The sequence below is a fragment of the Triticum dicoccoides genome, chromosome 7B, assembly GCF_002162155.2.
Source record: "Triticum dicoccoides isolate Atlit2015 ecotype Zavitan chromosome 7B, WEW_v2.0, whole genome shotgun sequence".
In the NCBI taxonomy this organism is placed as follows: domain Eukaryota; kingdom Viridiplantae; phylum Streptophyta; class Magnoliopsida; order Poales; family Poaceae; genus Triticum; species Triticum dicoccoides.
Window position 1 is genome coordinate 64750852 of NC_041393.1, and position 19140 is coordinate 64769991.

At 47.4% G+C, this 19140-nt stretch overlaps 1 pseudogene; it reads right to left on the bottom strand.

Moving 5' to 3' along the window:
* Nucleotides 1–674: 674 nt before the first annotated feature.
* LOC119335821 lies at nucleotides 675–1963 on the bottom strand (annotated as a pseudogene).
* Nucleotides 1964–19140: the final 17177 nt, after the last annotated feature.

The window sequence follows — 19140 nt, forward strand, 5'->3', positions numbered from 1 at the left end:
TGTTCCTTTTAATTTTTTGTAAACAAAGATCTTTTTTTCAATAGCAAAATTTGCTTTGTTAAAGACAGACTTGTTTTGCCGTGGTACCATGTCCTAAATTAATTTGTTTTTAAAGCAAACACATTTTTGTACATACTTGTGTTTACTTTACATACATGGAATTTTTCTCATATAGCATGACAAATTTAATTAAAGTACCATGGCAATTTATGTATGAATTTTCCATGGCAATTTTTGTTTAGAAATTGTGTTTACTATAAAAAGATGGCATTTTCTCATACTAAACATGGCAAATTTAATTAAAATACAATGGAATTTTTTATATCAATTTCCCATGGCAATTTTGTTCATAAATTGACATTTACTTTTTCGTGCATGGCATTTTTTTCTCATACAAAAACATGGCAACTTCAGTCACCTGAAAACTTATTTTGGGTAAGTCAATTTTATAAGTCATTATATTAAGAGATTCAACTGTCGTCTTTCTCTCCCAACGGTTCCTTCTACCCACAAAATCAACTTACCCAAATTACAAATTCAATCAAGTTACATATAGCTACTATGAAAAATAAAACAGCCTATAGCACATGCAACCACTATACAATCCATTCTCTCTCTCTCAAAAAAAAAACACTATACAATCCATGCAACGAACATCGACGGGCCAGCTCGTACTACACCTCGAGACGGGCCAGCTCGTCGGCGAACACCTTGCCGAACTCCGGCATGCTCTCTGGCTCCAGCGACAGCGCGAGCGTGAGGCGCCTTCCTTTCCCGGCGCATTCATCACGTATACGAAGCCGCTGTAGTACATGAACGCGGGCCCCATGAACGCCGGCACGCCCCACCCGAAGTCGGCGTCGGAGAGCGACATGCCCATCCAGCTGATGGCGCGGAGGTGCGCGCGAGAGATGCCGCTTCGTGGCAGGTTCATCACGTCCACGCCATCCAGGTAGTCCACCAGAGACCGCGCATAGTCGTCCCCCTGGCTCGTCGCCGCGCGTGCCCGCTGAGCGCCATAGTCGACCGGGTTAGACACCACCTCCCGGACGGTGGCCACGGTCGACGTCCGGATCACCGCATTGCCGAAGTACCCCTGCGGGAGCGGCGGCGAAAGGCGCGGGCGCATGTCGATCATGGAGTAGAGCCGCGTCTCCGCGTCCAGCGGCAGCTCCCGCGCGCGGCACGCGCACTGCCACACCAGCGCCACCACGGCGCGGAACGTGGAGGCACCTGCGCACCGCGCCCTAAGCGCGCTCACCTGCTGCCTGCTGACCGTGATCAGGGCGCTCGCGTACGTGGACGCAGCAGTTGCCACGTGCACCGGGGCCGGCTCCGGCTTGTACTCCGGGTGGTCGTACAGCACGGCGCGCTCCTGGCGCGCGGTGAGCAGCTTGTGGTCGAAGCAGGGCGGCACGGGCGCGTCCTTGGTGGCGCCGCGGGCGACGGTCGCCCACGTCTCGACAAAGAGCCCCGCGCTCCGGGCGTCCACGACGGAGTGGTGCAGCGCCAGGCCGAGCACGACACCGCCGCAGCGCAGGTATGTGACCTGTGCCAGCAGCAGGACGCACAGAGGGTTCGGCGCGGGCGTCGGGGGCACGAACAGGTCGCGCATCTCCCCGCACGGCACGAACTCGTTCATGAGGTCCTCGAGCGCGTAGTGATCCGAGCGCGCGGTGACGAAGACCGCGCCCTCGCCGGTGCAGTCGATCTGGACTCGCCCGGCGTCCAGCCCGAGGCGGCCGGCCAGCGGGTAGAACGCCACCAGAGCCCTGGCGAGGCTGTCCTCGACGGCGTCGGCCGCGAAGAAGCCCGCATGCTCGCCGTTCGGCCGGTAGAAGTAAACCGTGGGCGTGTAGCCCCGGCGCGCAGCCAGGTCCAGGTTGGACAGCCAGACGGCGCCCCCCGGCGTTGCCTCCGCTGGGACGACCATCTCCGTCGACAACACCTGGACAGCTGCCATTGTGTGCCTCGTGTACGTGTTTCTTGCTCTCTTGGGCTGTACGTGCTTGGGACTAGGGAGTGCTTTACTGCTGTGCGTGGACGTGGATGTTGTGTCTCCGAGCTCTTTGGGTGGTTTATATAGGCAGAGGATCAACTGTGCAGTAAGAGCAACTCCAACGGGGTTTCGCCCACCTATGTTTATTTGGGTTGTTACGGACAAAAACACCGGCCCGACGCGTCGACCCAAATCAAAATATTGCTTTGTGTCCGCACCAACGCATTTTAGGTGTAAATTCGTCGGCGCAGACATTGAGCCTGAAATACGTCGGCGCAGACACGAAGCGGACGTGCAGCCTCGGTGTCCGCGGCGACCCCACATGTCGGCCGGCCAACTACCCCACGTGGTCGTAATTAATGGCGACCACCTACCGCGGGCACACGCATCAGCCTGCTCCCCAGCTGGCGACAACCCTAGCGCCACCATGGGCTTCTTCGCCTGCAAGAACAAGGGCAAGGCCCCCGTCGGCTCTTCACGCGCGCGCCCCCTGCCTCCATCGGCAACTGCCCACTCGACGAGGCAGCGGATACACGTCCCAGTGCACCAGGCGAGGTGGCATTGGGAGAATCGCATCACCCTCCCGTGCGCCGACATGACGTTGCCACATGATTGGCATTTGGTTCCACTAGTAGAAAAAGGGGCAAATCTGAGACACATTAGTGCCGGTTTGATTTTGAGCCGGCACTGATGTGTCCATTAGTGCCGGTTCCAACGGCTAGCCGGCCGCTCTCATTAGTACCGGTTCGTGGCGAACCTTTAGCACCGGTTCGTGCCACGAACCGGTACTAAAGAGAGTGGTGGCAGGATGTTGCCAGTCTGGGGCCCGTCCAGCACCTTTAGTACCGGTTCGTGGCACGAACCGGTACTAAAGATGGACGTACATAAACCCTTCGTCCACCCGAGCCACTTTGTTCTTCCCCTTTCCCCTCACTTCCTCTGTTCTTCCCCTCTCTTCCTCGAACTCCTCACAAATTTTGCCCAAAATTTGTTAAGATTTGAAGGCCCCCATCCATTCAAATGATCACAAAGGTTAGCAGCTTTGTCCTTTCAACTCTCATTGCTAGATTAGCTCTTGCAATGCTTTGTATAGTGATTAATTTGGGAGGAATTATATTTGCTAGTATTTGATTTATATGCAATTTGAGGTCAAAAATAACACTTAGTTTGCATATGTAGGTGTGGTTTACTTACTGCCTTCTAAATCTCCGTCGTAACCACCGTCGATCGCCCGCACCGTCCCGTCGCCGGCACCACCTTGTGGTGAGGCTCTTGTTCATGAATGTTTTACATTACCAAATTGATGTTTGTGTGATTTGGATATATAGTTACTCGTATAATTGTCTTACCCGTACGTTGTTTGTTATACATAGTGCCATGGTTTTGATATCCGTCCCCGTCGGCCCTCGTCCTTGTTATGATTCGGATGTGGTATATTCTCTTTTAAAACTAGTTGTTGCATTTCGTGTTTATGACAAATTATGCCCATCAAGTTGACATAGATATTTTTATGTAGGAGGTATGTGAACCGGAAATTCCAACCGACCTTATTGTCGAGAGGTTAAATTTAGTTGAAAGAGAAAACGAGTATTTGAAAGAAAAATTGAAAAGAATTGAGGGGGAGAAGATGGAATTGGAGTTGCATGTTCTCGATGATCACAAGATCAAGATGGAGAAAATGAGGTTGAAGATTAGAAAGATTAGAAAATATGCCATTGATAGTGTGGCTTGGTATCATTATGTTGTTAGATCAATTGTTACCTTAGTTGCGATCTTGATCGCATTTGTTGTTGCATTTAAACTCTTTAGCTAAAGAGTTATTTGTATGTTGCATTTAACTAAGTGTTGTATATGAACTTTATGCATGAACTTTATGTATGAACTTTATGTATGAACTTGTATTAATTTGGTCTATTCGGTGTTGTGTATAATGAAGATATGAGCCGACAATGGATGTATGATGACCGATGCTCTCCCGAGTTCATTAATGGCGTGCATATTTTTCTGCTTGCGGCTGAGACAAACAAGAGGGCGGATGGTATTATGCCTTGTCCATGTGTTGGCTGTAAGAATGGTCACAATTACTCTACGTCAAGAACCATTCACGTCCACCTATTTGAGTCCGATTTCATGCCCCACTATAATGTTTGGACCAAGCATGGAGAAAGAGGGGTTATGATGGAAGACAATAAAGAAGAAGAGGACGACAACATCTATCCTGGCCATGGGTTCCCTGAATACGATGATACTGTTGGGGAATGTAGCAAAAATTCAAAATTTCCTACGAGTCACCAAGATCTATCTATGGAGAGACTAGCAATCAGAGAGAGGGGAGTGCATCTACATACCCTTGTAGATCGCTAAGCAGAAGCATTCAAGAGAACGGGGTTGAAGGAGTCGTACTCATCGTGATCCAAATCACCGGAGATCCTAGTGCCGAACGGACGGCACCTCCGCGTTCAACACACGTACAACCCGGTGACGTCTCCCATGCCTTGATCCAGCAAGGAGAGAGGGAGAGGTTGGGGAAGACTCCATTCAGCAGCAGCACAACGGCGTGGTGGTGATGGAGGAGCGTGGTATTCCAGCAGGGCTTCGCCAAGCACCGCGAGAGATGAGGAGAAAGAGAGATAGGGCTGCGCCAGGGAGAGGTGGAAACTCATATGTCTGGCAGCCCCAAAACCTCAAGTATATATAGGGGAGAGGGAGGGGGCTGCGCCCCCTCTAGGGTTCCCACCCAAGGGGTGCGGCAGCCCCTAGATCCCATCTAGGATGCGGCCAAGGGGGGGAAGAGGGGGAAACTTGCCCCCCAAGTAAGGTGGGTGTGCCCCCTCCCCAAACCCTAGGCGCCTTGGGCCCTTGTGGGGGGGCGCACCAGCCCACTTGGGGCTGGTCCCCTCCCACACTTGGCCCATGCAGCCCTCTGGGGCCGGTGGCCTCACTTGGTGGACCCCCGGGACCCTCCCGGTGGTCCCGGTACGTTACCGATAACATCCGAAACTTTTTCGGTTACCAAAACAGGACTTCCCATATATAAATCTTTACCTCCGGACCATTCCGGAACTCCTCGTGACGTACGGGATCTCATCCGGGACTCCAAACAACATTCGGTAACCACATACAAACTTCCTTTATAACCCTAGCGTCATCGAACCTTAAGTGTGTAGACCCTACGGGTTCAGGAACCACACAGACATGACCGAGACGTTCTCCGGTCAATAACCAACAACGGGATCTGGATACCCATGTTGGCTCCCACATGTTCCACGATGATCTCATCGGATGAACCACGATGTCAAGGACTCAATCGATCCCGTATACAATTCCCTTTGTCTAGCGGTATTGTACTTGCCCGAGATTCGATCGTCGGTATGCCGATACCTTGTTCAATCTCGTTACCGGCAAGTCTCTTTACTCGTTCCGTAACACATCATCCCGTGATCAACCCCTTGGTCATATTGTGCACATTATGATGATGTCCTACCGAGTGGACCCAGAGATACCTCTCCGTCAACCGGAGTGACAAATCCCAGTCTCGATTCGTGTCAACCCAACAGACACTTTCGGAGATACTCGTAGTGCACCTTTATAGCCACCCAGTTACGTTGTAACGTTTGGTACACCCAAAGCATTCCTACGGTATCCGGGAGTTGCACAATCTCATGGTCTAAGGAAATGATACTTGGCATTAGAAAAGCTTTAGCATACGAACTACACGATCTTTGCGCTAGGCTTAGGATTGGGTCTTGTCCATCACATCATTCTCCTAGTGATGTGATCCCGTTATCAACGACATCCAATGTCCATGGTCAGGAAACTGTAACCATCTATTGATCAACGAGCTAGTCAACTAGAGGCTTACTAGGGACATGGTGTTGTCTATGTACCCACACATTTATGTGAGTTTCCTATCAATACAATTATAGCATGGATAATAAACGATAATCATGAACAAGGAAATATAATAATAACCAATTTATTATTGCCTCTAGGGCATATTTCCAACAGTCTCCCACTTGCACTAGAGTCAATAATCTAGTTCACATCGTCATGTGATTAACACTGACAGGTCACATCGCCATGTGACCAACATCCAAAGAGTTTACTAGTGTCACTAGACTAGTTCACATCACCATGTGATTAAGACTCAATGAGTTCTGGGGTTTGATCATGTTTTGCTTGTGAGAGAGGTTTTAGTCAACGGGTCTGCAACATTCAGATCCGTATGTATTTCGCAAATCTCTAGGTCATATTGTAAATGCTGCTTCCACGCTCCACTTGGAGCTATTCCAAATGGTCGCTCCACTATACGTATCCGGTTTGCTACTCACAGTCACTCGGATAGGTGTTAAAGCTTGCATCGACGTAACCCTTTATGCCGAACTCTTTATCACCTCCATAATCAAGAAACATGTCCTTATTTACTCCAAGGACAATTTTTGACCGTTGTCCAATGATCCGTACCTGGATCATTCTTGTACCCCTTGACTGACTCATGGCAAGGCACACTTCCGGTGCGGTACACAACATAGCATACTATAGAGCCTACGTCTGAAGCATAGGGGACGACCTTCGTCCTTTCTCTCTCTTCTGCCGTGGTCGAGCTTTAACTCTTAACTTCATTCCTTACAACTCAGGCAAGAACTCCTTCTTTGACTGATCCATCTTGAACACCTTCAAGATCATGTCAAGGTATGTGCTCATTTGGAAGTACCATTTAGCGTTTTTGATCTATCCCCATAGATCTTGATGCTCAATGTTCAAGTAGCTTAATTCAGGTTTTCTATTGAAAAACACTTTTCAAATATCCTTATATGCTTTCCAGAAATTCTACATCATTTCTGATCAACAATATGTCAACAACATATACTCATCAGAAATTCTATAGTGCTCCCACTCACTTCTTTGGAAATACAAGTTTCTCATAAACTTTGTATAAACCCAAAATCTTTGATCATCTCATCAAAGCGTACATTCCAACTCCGAGATGCTTACCCCAGTCCTTAGAAGGATTGCTGGAGCTTTGCATACTTGTTAGCGTCTTTCAGGATTGTCAAAACCTTCTGGTTGTATCACATGCAACCTTTCCTCAAGAATATCATCGAGGAAACAATGTTTTGACATCATATCTGCAAGATTTCATAAATAATGCAGTAACTGCTAATTCAATTCCAACGGACTCTTAGCATCGCTACGAGTGAGAAAGCCTCACCGTAGTCAACTCCTTGAACTTGTCGGAAAACATCTTAACGACAAGTCGAGCTTTCTTAATGGTGATACTTACCATCATTGTCCGTCTTAATTTTAAAATCCATCTGTACCCAACAGCCTTACGACCATCAAGTATATCTTCCAAAGTCTATACTTTGTTTTCATACATGGATCCTCTCTCGGATTTTATGGCCTCTCCCCATTTGTCGGAATCCGGGCACACCATTGCTTCTCCATAGCTCGTAGGTTCATTGTTGTCTAGCAACATGACCTCCAAGACAGGATTACTGTACCACTCCGAAGCAGTACGCGTCCTTGTCGTCCTACGAGGTTCGGTAGTGACTTGATCCGAAGCTTCATGATCACTATCATAAGCTTCCACTTCAATTGGTGTAGGTGCCACAGGAACAACTTCCTGTGCCCTGCTACACACTGGTTGAAGTGATGGTTCAATAACCTCATCAAGTCTCCACCATCCTCCCACTCAATTCTTTTGAGAGAAACTTTTCCTCGAGAAACGACCCGTTTCTAGAAATAATGCTTTTGCTTCCGGATCTGAAATAGGAGGTATACCCAACTGTTTTTGGGTGTTCTATGAAGATGCATTTTATCCGCTTTGGGTTCAAGCTTATCAACCTGAAACTTTTGACATAAGCGTCGCAGCCCCAAACTTTTAAGAAACGACAACTTAGGTTTCTCCAAACCATAGTTCAAACGGTGTCGTCTCAATGGAATTACGTGGTGCCCTATTAAAGTGAGTGCGGTTGTCTCTAATGCCTAACCCATGAACGATAGTGGTAATTCGATAAGAGACATCATGGTACGCACCATATCCAATAGGGTGCAACTATGATGTTCGGACACACCATCACACTATGGTGTTCCAGGCGGTATTAATTGTGAAACAATTTCCACAATGTCTTAATTGCGTGCCAAAGCTCGTAACTCAGATACTCATCTCTATGATTATATCATAGACATTTTATCCTCTTATCACGATGATCTTTAACTTCACTCTGAAATTACTTGAACCATTCAATAATTCAGACTTGTGTTTCATCAAGTAAATATACAGTATCTACTCAAATCATCCGTGAAGTAAGAACATAACGATATTCACTGCGTGCCTCAGCACTCATTGGACTGCACACATCAAAATGTATTACTTCCAACAAGTTGCTTTCTTGTTCCGTTTTACTGAAAACAAGGCTTTCAGTCATCTTGCCCATGTGGTATGATTTGCATGTCTCAAGTGATTCAAAATCAAGTGAGTCCAAACATTCCATTTGCATGGAGTTTCTTCATGCATATACACCAATAGACATGGTTCGCATGTCTCAAACTTTTCAAAAAAAAAACGAGTGAGTCCAAAGATCCATCAACATGGAGCTTCTTCATGCGTTTTATACCAATATGACTTACATGACAGTGCCACAAGTAGGTGGTACTATCTTATATCTTTTGGGATGAACATGTGTATCACTACGATCGAGATTCAATAAACCATTCCTTTATGTGCAAGACCATTGAAGGTATTATTCAAATAAATAGAGTAACCATTATTCTCCTTAAATGAATAACCGTATTGCGATAGACATAATCCAATCATGTCTATGCTCAACGCAAACACCAAATAACAATTATTTAGGTTTAACACCAATCTCGATGGTAGAGGGAGCGTGCGATGCTTGATCACATCAACCTTGGAAACACTTCCAACACATATCGTCAGCTCACCTTTAGCTAGTCTCCGTTTATTCCGTAGCTTTTATTTCGAGTTACTAACACTTAGCAACCGAACCGGTATCTCAATACCCTGGTGCTACTAGGAGTACTAGTAAAGTACACATTTGATTCAATGTATATCCAATATACTTCTGTCGACCTTGCCTGCCTTCTTATCTACTAAGTATCTAGGGTGGTTCTGCTTCAGTGTTCGTTCCTCTCATTACAGAAGCACTTAGTCTCGGGTTTGGGTTCAACGTTGGGTTTCTTCACTGGAGCAGCAACTGATTTGCTGTTTCATGAAGTACCCCTTCTTGCCCTCGCCCTTCTTGAAACTAGTGGTTTCACTAACCATCAACAATTGATGCTCCTTCTTGATTTCTACATTCGTGGTGTCAAACATCGCGAATAGCTCAAGGATCATCATTATATCCCTATTATGTTATAGTTCATCACGAAGCTCTAGTAGCTTGGTGGCAATGTCTTTGGAGAAACATCACTATCTCATCTGGAAGATTAATTCCCACTCGATTCAAGTGATTGTTGTACCCAGACAATCTGAGTATAAGCTCAACGATTGAGATCTTCTCCCTTAGTTTGTAGGCTAGAAAAATCGTCGGAGGTCTCATACCTCTTGACGTGGGCACGAGCTTGAAATCCCAATTTCAGCCCTCAGAACATCTCATATGTTCCGCGACGTTTCAAAATTGTCTTTGTAGCCTCAACTCTAAACCGTTTAACTGAACTATCACGTAGTTATCAAAACGTGTATGTCAGATGTTCGCAACATCCACAGACCACGTTCGAGGTCCAGCACACCGAGCGGTGCATTAAGGACATAAGCCTTCTACTGTCCTCATAATTGCTACTGTCAACTTTCCACTACATTTTCTCTAGGAACATATCTAAAACAGTAGAACTAAAGCGCGAGCTATGACATAATTTGCAAAGGGTTTTTGACTATGTTCAGGATAATTAAGTTCATCTTATGAACTCCCACTCAGATAGACATCCCTCTAGTCATCTAAGTGATTACATGATCCGAGTCAACTAGGCTGTGTCCGATCATCACGTGAGACGAACTAGTCATCATCGGCGAACATCTTCATGTTGATCGTATCTACTATACGACTCATGCTCGACCTTTCAGTCTCTTGTGTTCCGAGGCCATGTCTGTACATGCTAGGTTCGTCAAGTCAACCTAAGTGTTTCGCGTGTGTAAATCTGGCTTACACCCGTTGTATGTGAACGTTAGAATCTATCACACCTGATCATCACGTGGTGCTTCGAAACGACAAACTTTCGCAACGGTGCACAGTTAGGGGGAACACTTTCTTGAAATTTTAATGAGGGATCATCTTATTTACTACCGTCGTTCTAAGCAAATAAGATTCATAAACATGATAAACATCACATGCAATCAAATAGTGACATGATATGGCCAATATCATTTTGCTCCTTTTGATCTCCATCTTCGGGGCTCCATGATCATCATCGTCACCAGCATGACACCATGATCTCCATCATCATGATCTCCATCATTGTGTCTCCATGAAGTTGTCTCGCCAACTTATTACTTCTACTACTATGGCTACCGGTTAGCAATAAAGTAAAGTAATTACATGGCGTTGTTCAATGACACGCAGGTCATACAATAAATTTAGACAACTCCTATGGCTTGTCACGCCCAAGATGCGACCCTATCCTAAAGGAACTCAAAGGTCCCACCAAGGATAGAAGCGCATCTTGAAGACGCTTTTGTAAGGTGGATATCATTACATCAACATTACATAATAGATGGGGATACATACAAAAAGCATATAATGCCACATGAATACAACATCATCATAAATAAGAGCATCATCCGACTACGGATGAAACACAAACAGAAACTCAAACGACATCCACCCTGCTAGCCCAGGCTGCCGACCTGGAACCTATCCCCTGATCGAAGAAGAAGCAGAAGAAGAACTCCAAGACAAGCAAACATCGCTCTCGCGTCAAGATCATCGCATAACCTGTACCTGCAACTGTTGTTGTAGTAAACTGTGAGCCACGAGGACTCAACAATCCCATTACCATGGGTATCAAGACTAGCAAAGCTTAATGGGAAAGGAAGGGGTAAAGTGGTGAGGTCGCAGCAGCGACTAAGCATATATGGTGGCTAACATACGCAAATAAGAGCGAGAAGAGAGCAAATGGAACGGTCGTGAAGCTAGCAATGATCAAGAAGTGATCCTGAACTCCTACTTACGTCAATCATAACCCAAAACCGTGTTCACTTCCCGGAATCCGCCGAAAAGAGACCATCACGGCTACACACACAGTTGATGCATTTTAATTCGGATCTGGTGTCAAGTTATCTACAACCGGACATTAACAAATTCCCATTTGCCGCATAACCGCGGGCATGGCTTTCGAAATATTATACCCTGCAGGGGTGTCCCAACTTAGCCCATGATAAGCTCTCGCGATCAACGAAAGATATACCTTCTCCCAGGAAGACCTGATCAGACTCAGAATCCCGGTTTACAAGACATTTCGACAATGGTAAAACAAGACCAGCAAGACCGCCCGATGCGCCGACAATCCCGATAGGAGCTGCACATATCTCGTTCTCAGGGCAACACCGGATGAACACTACGTACAACTTAAACTAGACCTTGAGTTTCCCCGAGGTGGCGCTGCAAGTGGCTCTGGTTCGGACCAGCACTTAGAGAAGCACTGGCCTGGGGGGCTATAATAAAGATGACCCTTGGGTTAATTACTCCCAAGGGAAAAGTAGGTGGTGGTGAGGCAAATGGTAAAACCAATGTTGGGCCTTGCTGGAGGAGTTTTATTCAAAGCGAACTGTCAAGGGGGTCCCATAAATCACCCAACCGCGTAAGGAACGCAAAATCCGGGAACATAACACCGGTATGACGGAAACTAGGGCGGCAAGAGTGGAACAAAACACCAGGCATAAGGCCGAGTCTTCCACCCTTTACCAAGTATATAGATGCATTAATTAAATAAGAGATATTGTGATATCCCAACATAATCCTATCCACCATGGAGAAAATCTTCAACTTCACCTGCAACTAACAACGCTATAAGAGAGCTGAGCAAAAGTGGTAACATAGCCAAACAACGGTTTGCTAGGAAGGGTGAAAAGGTTAGAGGCTGAACATGGCAATTTGGGAGGTTTGAAGAACTAGTGAATAGGTAGCGCAGCATAGCGATAGAACGAAGTAACTAGCATGGCAATGATAGTAGTGAGATCCAGGGTAGCGGTCATCTTGCCTGAAATCCCGCTAGGAAGAAGAACGAGTCCATAAAGAAGATGAAGCCACGAAGACGAACCAAGTGTAGAGGAACGAATCCTCACGATCGCAACGAAATAGGAACTATCAAGAAGAAGCACACAACATGGTAAACACACCACACATATACAAGACATGATGCACAACCAAGCATGATGCATGATAAGGCTACATGAAGCTACTCATGGCAAGAGATGATGCAAACAAGAGCAACACATCAAGGCAAGTTTAAATGAGGCTGGGAACAACATATAACAATTCCGGTAAGTCCTCATATGCAAATTTAGAAATTGGTCCAGATCTGAATAAACCTTATGTTCAAGTTGTTAAACAGCAAGTTAAGATGCACCAAGATGATCTACACGAGATTCTAGTCAAGTTACATATAAAGTTCATTAGATTTGGAGCTACGGCCTAGAAGATATGAGCAACACAAGTAAAACATGGCATTGATGCAAAAAGCATACAAACATCAAGAAAACACACCAAAACATGGATGCAACATGATAATATGAAGCTACATGCAAAATCAAGCAAGTTTCATATAGAGCACACTCAAAACGGAGCAACGGTTCAACACACACACATGAAACAAGATATGACAACAATCTGTCCAAAACAGCAACTAGGCATATTGCAAGCATCAAAACAACATGCTACGGTACCACAATATGAAAACAAAAGGCATGGACATGATTTACAGATAAAGCATGACAAAACATGAACAATGAGTTATCTCAAGAAATCACTAGAACATGCTCAAATAGACATGGCAAGATTGCAAATAATAACAGTTTCAGACTTTGCAGAAAATAACATCAGATTGCAATGTTTAGAGCTATCAAACAACATGTTACAGGAACTTAACATGGCAAACAAAGGCATGGCATGACTCTAATAATTGCATATAACAAAAGTCCTTTACTGACCATGACCAAAAAGGATCAGAAGATATGATGGCACCCATGTAAACATAGCAAGTTATAAGACAGATTCATACATGGCAGGAACAACGATAAGTAGGCATGTTGGTGAGCTTGAACCACTCACCACAGAGCAATACATGGCATGTAAAGGCAACCAACAGTAAGAAGACATGTTTATTAAGCTAAGCATGGCAATAGCATAGTCATAGGGTGCATGGATCACTAGCAACACACATGGCAAAACTGAACTTAATGTTAATAGGCTGACAGCAACATTATTTAGCAACTTTGGAGCACGAATACAGCAAGCTACAGCAGAATATAAATGCAACTAGGGGCATGGATGGATATAGCATGACATGTGTAACAAAACATCCTTAGTGAACATCTCCAGATTATGCATAGAATGACTAGTAGCAGCAGGTTTACATAGCATCACAAAATAACAGATTCAGCCTAGCAAAACAGCAACAGCGAGTACCCTACTTAACAAGCTTGATTCACTCACCACAAGTCATTGCATGACAAGATAAGCATAGCATCAGCAAGAATACATGTTTATGAAACTAACCAAGGCAAGAACAAGTTCATAGCATGCAAGTATCAACTACAACAACCTTGGCAAAATTGAATAACATGTAAACAATCTGCCAGGAAACATTTTATAGCAAAAGTAGAGCAAGAAAATGACATGCTAGACTACTCCATAATTACAAACAGGGGGATTAATGGATAGAGAATAACCATATGTTAAAAACATCCTTACTGAAGTATCTCAAAATATGCTTGGATCTCTCTGTAGCATCAAGTTTACATGACATAAGAATAACAGCAGAACAGGGACTAAAATCAGCAACATCACGAAGCCTAGTTTGCATGCTTGTTATAGTCACCATATTGATCACAAAAATACATGGCATACACCCCTGTAAATATGGCATGATGTAGTTCAAAACACATGTAGACATCAACCTCATAGGATGCACACATCAAACATGGCAAAAATGACAAATGAACATGTTCTGTTAACAGACAGCAGATAACATCATATAGCACTCTTGCAACGATGATTCAGGCATCAAGATGAACTCAAATGAATATGGTGCAATGGAATGAAATGTAGAGCATCTCACAACGAACATTTTGACATATTACACGCACGAAACGGAGCAGTATGCAGCAAGTTATGATGCGATGAACAGCAGACCATAATGCAAAAATATTTCGGGACTTAGGCAAAATCGGGGTCAACCTTGTCTGCACGGATATCGAGGTTGACCGGAGAGCTCGCCGGAGCAGACGGGGAAGACGCCGGGGAGGGCCGGAGATGGCGGATCCGGGCCGGATCTCGGCGCGGGGAGGCGGAGGAGGTCGCCGGCGGCGCGGGGCGAGGCCGGGTGCCACGCGGCGGCAGGGCGGCGGCGGCAGGGCGGCGGCGGCCGGGAGGCGGCGCCGGTGGAGCGGAGGCGAGCGCCGGCCGGGCGGCGACGGAGGTGAGCGCCGGCCGGCGAGAGGCACGCGGGCGCGGGCGCTGGCGACCCTGGGCGGCGGCGGCGGCGGATCCGGGCCCCGCGGGCGTGGCGCGGGCCTTGCGGGCCGGCGGAGGCGGCGGACAGGTGGCGGGCGCTGATTCGGCGGGGGAGGCGGTGCGGACATGTCCGGCGGGGTCCGGACGTGTCCGGCTGCGGGAGGAGGAAGAAGCTAGGGTTTCGGGGGAATGCATCCGCAAATTTCGGGGGAGGGCACCTATTTATAGATTTTGGGAGTTAGGAGAGTCCAAATGAGGAGCGGTTTTCGGCCACGCGATCGTGATCGAACGACCGAGAGGATGGAGTGGGTTTGGATGGGTTTTGGGCCACTTTGGATGGGAGTTGGGCTGCAAGACGAAAGGGGCTTTTACGGTTACCCGGTTAACCATTGGAGTATCAAACGACCCCCAAATGGCACGAAACTTGACAGGCGGTTTACCGGTGCTATACCAAGGCCGCTTGGCAAGACTCGGTCCATTCCGAGAACGTTTAACACACGCTCACAACAGGAGACAAAAGGGGAACGCCGGAGGGCATAGGAGTGCCGGATTGCAAAACGGACAACGGGGAAAATGCTCGAATGCATGAGACGAACACGTATGCAATGCAATGCAATGCACATGATGACATGACAAAATGCAACACGCAAGAAAATGACATGGCAACGACAGCGAATAACTGGCAGACACCTGGCGCATCAGATCTGGGGCGTTACATGGCTCATGCCGGTTGTCATACTCATCGACATGCAAGTCGTGATTCCTATTACAAGAACATGATCAATCTCATACATCACATACCATTCATCACATTCTTCTTGGCCATATCACATCACATAGTTTACCCTGCAAAAACAAGTTAGACGTCCTCTAATTGTTGTTTGCATGTTTTACGTGGCTGCTATGGGTTTCTAGCAAGAACGTTTCTTACCTACGCAAAAGCCACAACGTGATATGCCAATTGCTATTTACCCTTCATAAGGACCCTTTTCATCGAATCCGATCTGACTAAAGTGGGAGAGACTGGCACCCGCTAGCCACCTTATGCAACAAGTGCATGTCAGTCGGTGGAACCTGTCTCACGTAAGAGTACGTGTAAGGTCGGTCCGGGCCGCTTCATCCCACAATACCGTCGAAACAAGATTGGACTAGTAACGGTAAGCATATTGAACAAAATCAACGCCCATAACTACTTTGTGTTCTACTCGTGCAAAGAATCTACGCAATAGACCTAGCTCATGATGCCACTGTTGGGGAACGTAGCAGAAATTCAAAATATTCCTACAAGTCACCAAGATCTATCTATGGAGAGACTAGCAACAAGAGAGAGGGGAGTGCATCTACATACCCTTGTAGATCTCTAAGCGGAAGCATTCAAGAGAATGGGGTCGAAAGAGTCGTACTCGTCGTGATCCAAATCACCGGAGATCCTAGTGCCGAACGGACGGCACCTCCGCGTTCAACACACGTACAGCCCGGTGACGTCTCCCATGCCTTGATCCAGCAAGGAGAGAGGGAGAGGTTGGGGAAGACTCCGTTCAGCAGCAGCACAACGGCGTGGTGGTGATGGAGGAGCGTGGTATTCTAGCAGGGCTTCGCCAAGCACCGCGAGAGATGAGGAGAAAGAGAGGTAGGGCTGCGCCAGGGAGAGGTGGAAATTCATATGTCTGGCAGCCCCAAAACCTCAAGTATATATAGGGGAGAGGGAGGGGGCTGCGCCCCCTCTAGGGTTCCCACCCAAGGGGTGCGGCAACCCCTAGATCCCATCTAGGGTGCGGCCAAGGGGGGGGGGCGAAGAGGGGGAAACTTGCCCCCCAAGTAAGGTGGGTGCGCCCCCTCCCCAAACCCTAGGCGCCTTGGGCCCTTGTGGGGGGGCGCACCAGCCCACCCGGGGCTGGTCCCCTCCCACACTCGGCCCATGCAGCCCTTTGGGGCCGGTGGCCCCACTTGGTGGACCCCCGGGACCCTCCCGGTGGTCCCGGTACGTTACCAATAGCACCCGAAACTTTTCCGGTGACCAAAACAGGACTTCCCATATATAAATCTTTACCTCCGGACCATTCCGGAACTCCTCGTGACATCCGGGATCTCATCCGGGACTCCGAACAACATTCGGTAACCACATACAAACTTCCTTTATAACCCTAGCGTCATCGAACCTTAAGTGTGTAGACCCTACAGGTTCGGGAACCATGCAGACATGACCGAGACGTTCTCCGGTCAATAACCAACAGCGGGATCTGGATACCCATGTTGCCTCCCACATGTTCAATGATGATCTCATTGGATGAACCACGATGTCAAGGACTCAATCGATCCCGTATACAATTCCCTTTGTCTAGCGGTGTTGTACTTGCCCAAGATTCGATCGTCGGTATGCCGATACCTTGTTCAATCTCGTTACCGGCAAGTCTCTTTACTCGTTCCGTAACACATCATCCCGTGATCAACCCCTTGGTCACATTGTGCACATTATGATGATGTCCTACCGAGTGGGCCCAGAGATACCTCTCCGTCAACCGGAGTGACAAATCCCAGTCTCGATTCGTGCCAACCCAACAGACACTTTCGGAGATACCCGTAGTGCACCTTTATAGCCACCCAGTTATGTTGTGACGTTTGGTACACCCAAAGCATTCCTACGGTATCCGGGAGTTGCACAATCTCATGGTCTAAGGAAATGATACTTGACATTAGAAAAGCTTTAGCATACGAACTACACGATCTTTGTGCTAGGCTTAGGATTGGGTCTTGTCCATCACATCATTCTCGTAATGATGTGATCTCGTTATCAACGACATCCAATGTCCATGGTCAGGAAACCATAACCATTTATTGATCAACGAGCTAGTCAACTAGAGGCTTACTAGGGACATGGTGTTGTCTATGTACCCACACATGTATCTGAGTTTCCTATCAATACAATTATAGCATGGATAATAAATGATTATCATGAACAAGGAAATATAATAATAACCAATTTATTATTGCCTCTAGGGCATATTTCCAACAGATACAACAATGGAGGAAGAAGCTGAGCCGGTGATGCGGGAACAAGCTGAAGAAGAGGCATCAGATGAGCCCGCTGATGATCTAGGTCAGGCCATTGCCGATGCAAAGAGAAACTGCACAAGTGATTTGGAGAGGAAGAAGTTGCAGCGCATGTTAGAGGATCACAAGAAATTGTTTTACCCGAATTGCGAAGCTGACAAAAAAAAGTTGGGCACCACACTGGAATTGTTGCAATGGAAGGCAGAGAATGGTGTATCTGACAAGGGATTTGGAAAGTTGCTGGTAATGATAAAGAATATGCTTCCAAAGGACAACGAATTGCCTGAAAGTACGTATGAAGCAAAGAAGGCTATCTGCCCTCTAGGGTTAGAGGTATTGGGGAACGTAGCAGAAATTCAAAATTTTCCTACTAGTCACCAAGATCTATCTATGGAGAGACTAGCAATGAGGGGAAGGAGAGTGCATCTACATACCCTTGTAGATTGCTAAGCGGAAGCGTTCAAGAGAAGAACGGGATTGAAGGAGTCGTACTCGTCGTGATCCAAATCACCGGAGATCCTAGTGCCGAACGGACGGCACCTCCGCCTTCAACACATGTACAACCCGGTGGCGTCTCCCATGCCTTGATCCAGCAAGGAGAGAGGGAGAGGTTGAGGAAGACTCTGTCCAGTAGCAGCACAACGGCGTGGTGGTGATGGAGGAGCGTGGCAATCCAGCAGGGCTTCGCCAAGCACCGCGAGAGACGAGGAGAAAGAGAGGTAGGGCTGCGCCAGGGAGAGGTGGAAAACTCTTGTGTATGGCACCCCCAAATCCTCAAGTATATATAGGGGAGAGGGAGGGGGCTGCGCCCCCTTTAGGGTTCCCACCCCAAGGGGTGCGGCTGCCCCAAAAACCCATCTAGGGTGGCGGCCAAGGGGGGGAGGGAGAAACTTGCCCCCAAGCATGGTGGAGGCGCCCCCTCCCCAAACCCTAGGCGCCTTGGGCCCTTGTGGGGGGCGCACCAGCCCACCTGGAGCTGGTCCCCTCACACACTTGGCCCATGCTGCCCTCTGGGGCCGGTGGCCCCACTTGGTGGACCCCGGGACCCTCCCGGTGGTTCCGGTACATTACCGATAGCACCCGAAACTTTTCCGATGACCAAAACATGACTTCTCATATATAAATCTTTAATATACCTCCGGACCATTCCAGAACTCCTCGTGACGTCCGGGATCTCATCCGGGACTCCGAACAACATTCGTTAACCACATACAAACTTCCTTTATAACCCTAGCATCATCGAACCTTAAGTGTGTAGACCCTACGGGTTCGGGAACCATGCAGACATGACCGAGACGTTCTCCGGTCAATAACCAACAGCGGGATCTGGATACCCATGTTGCCTCCCACATGTTCCACGATGATCTCATCGGATGAACCACGATGTCAAGGACTCAA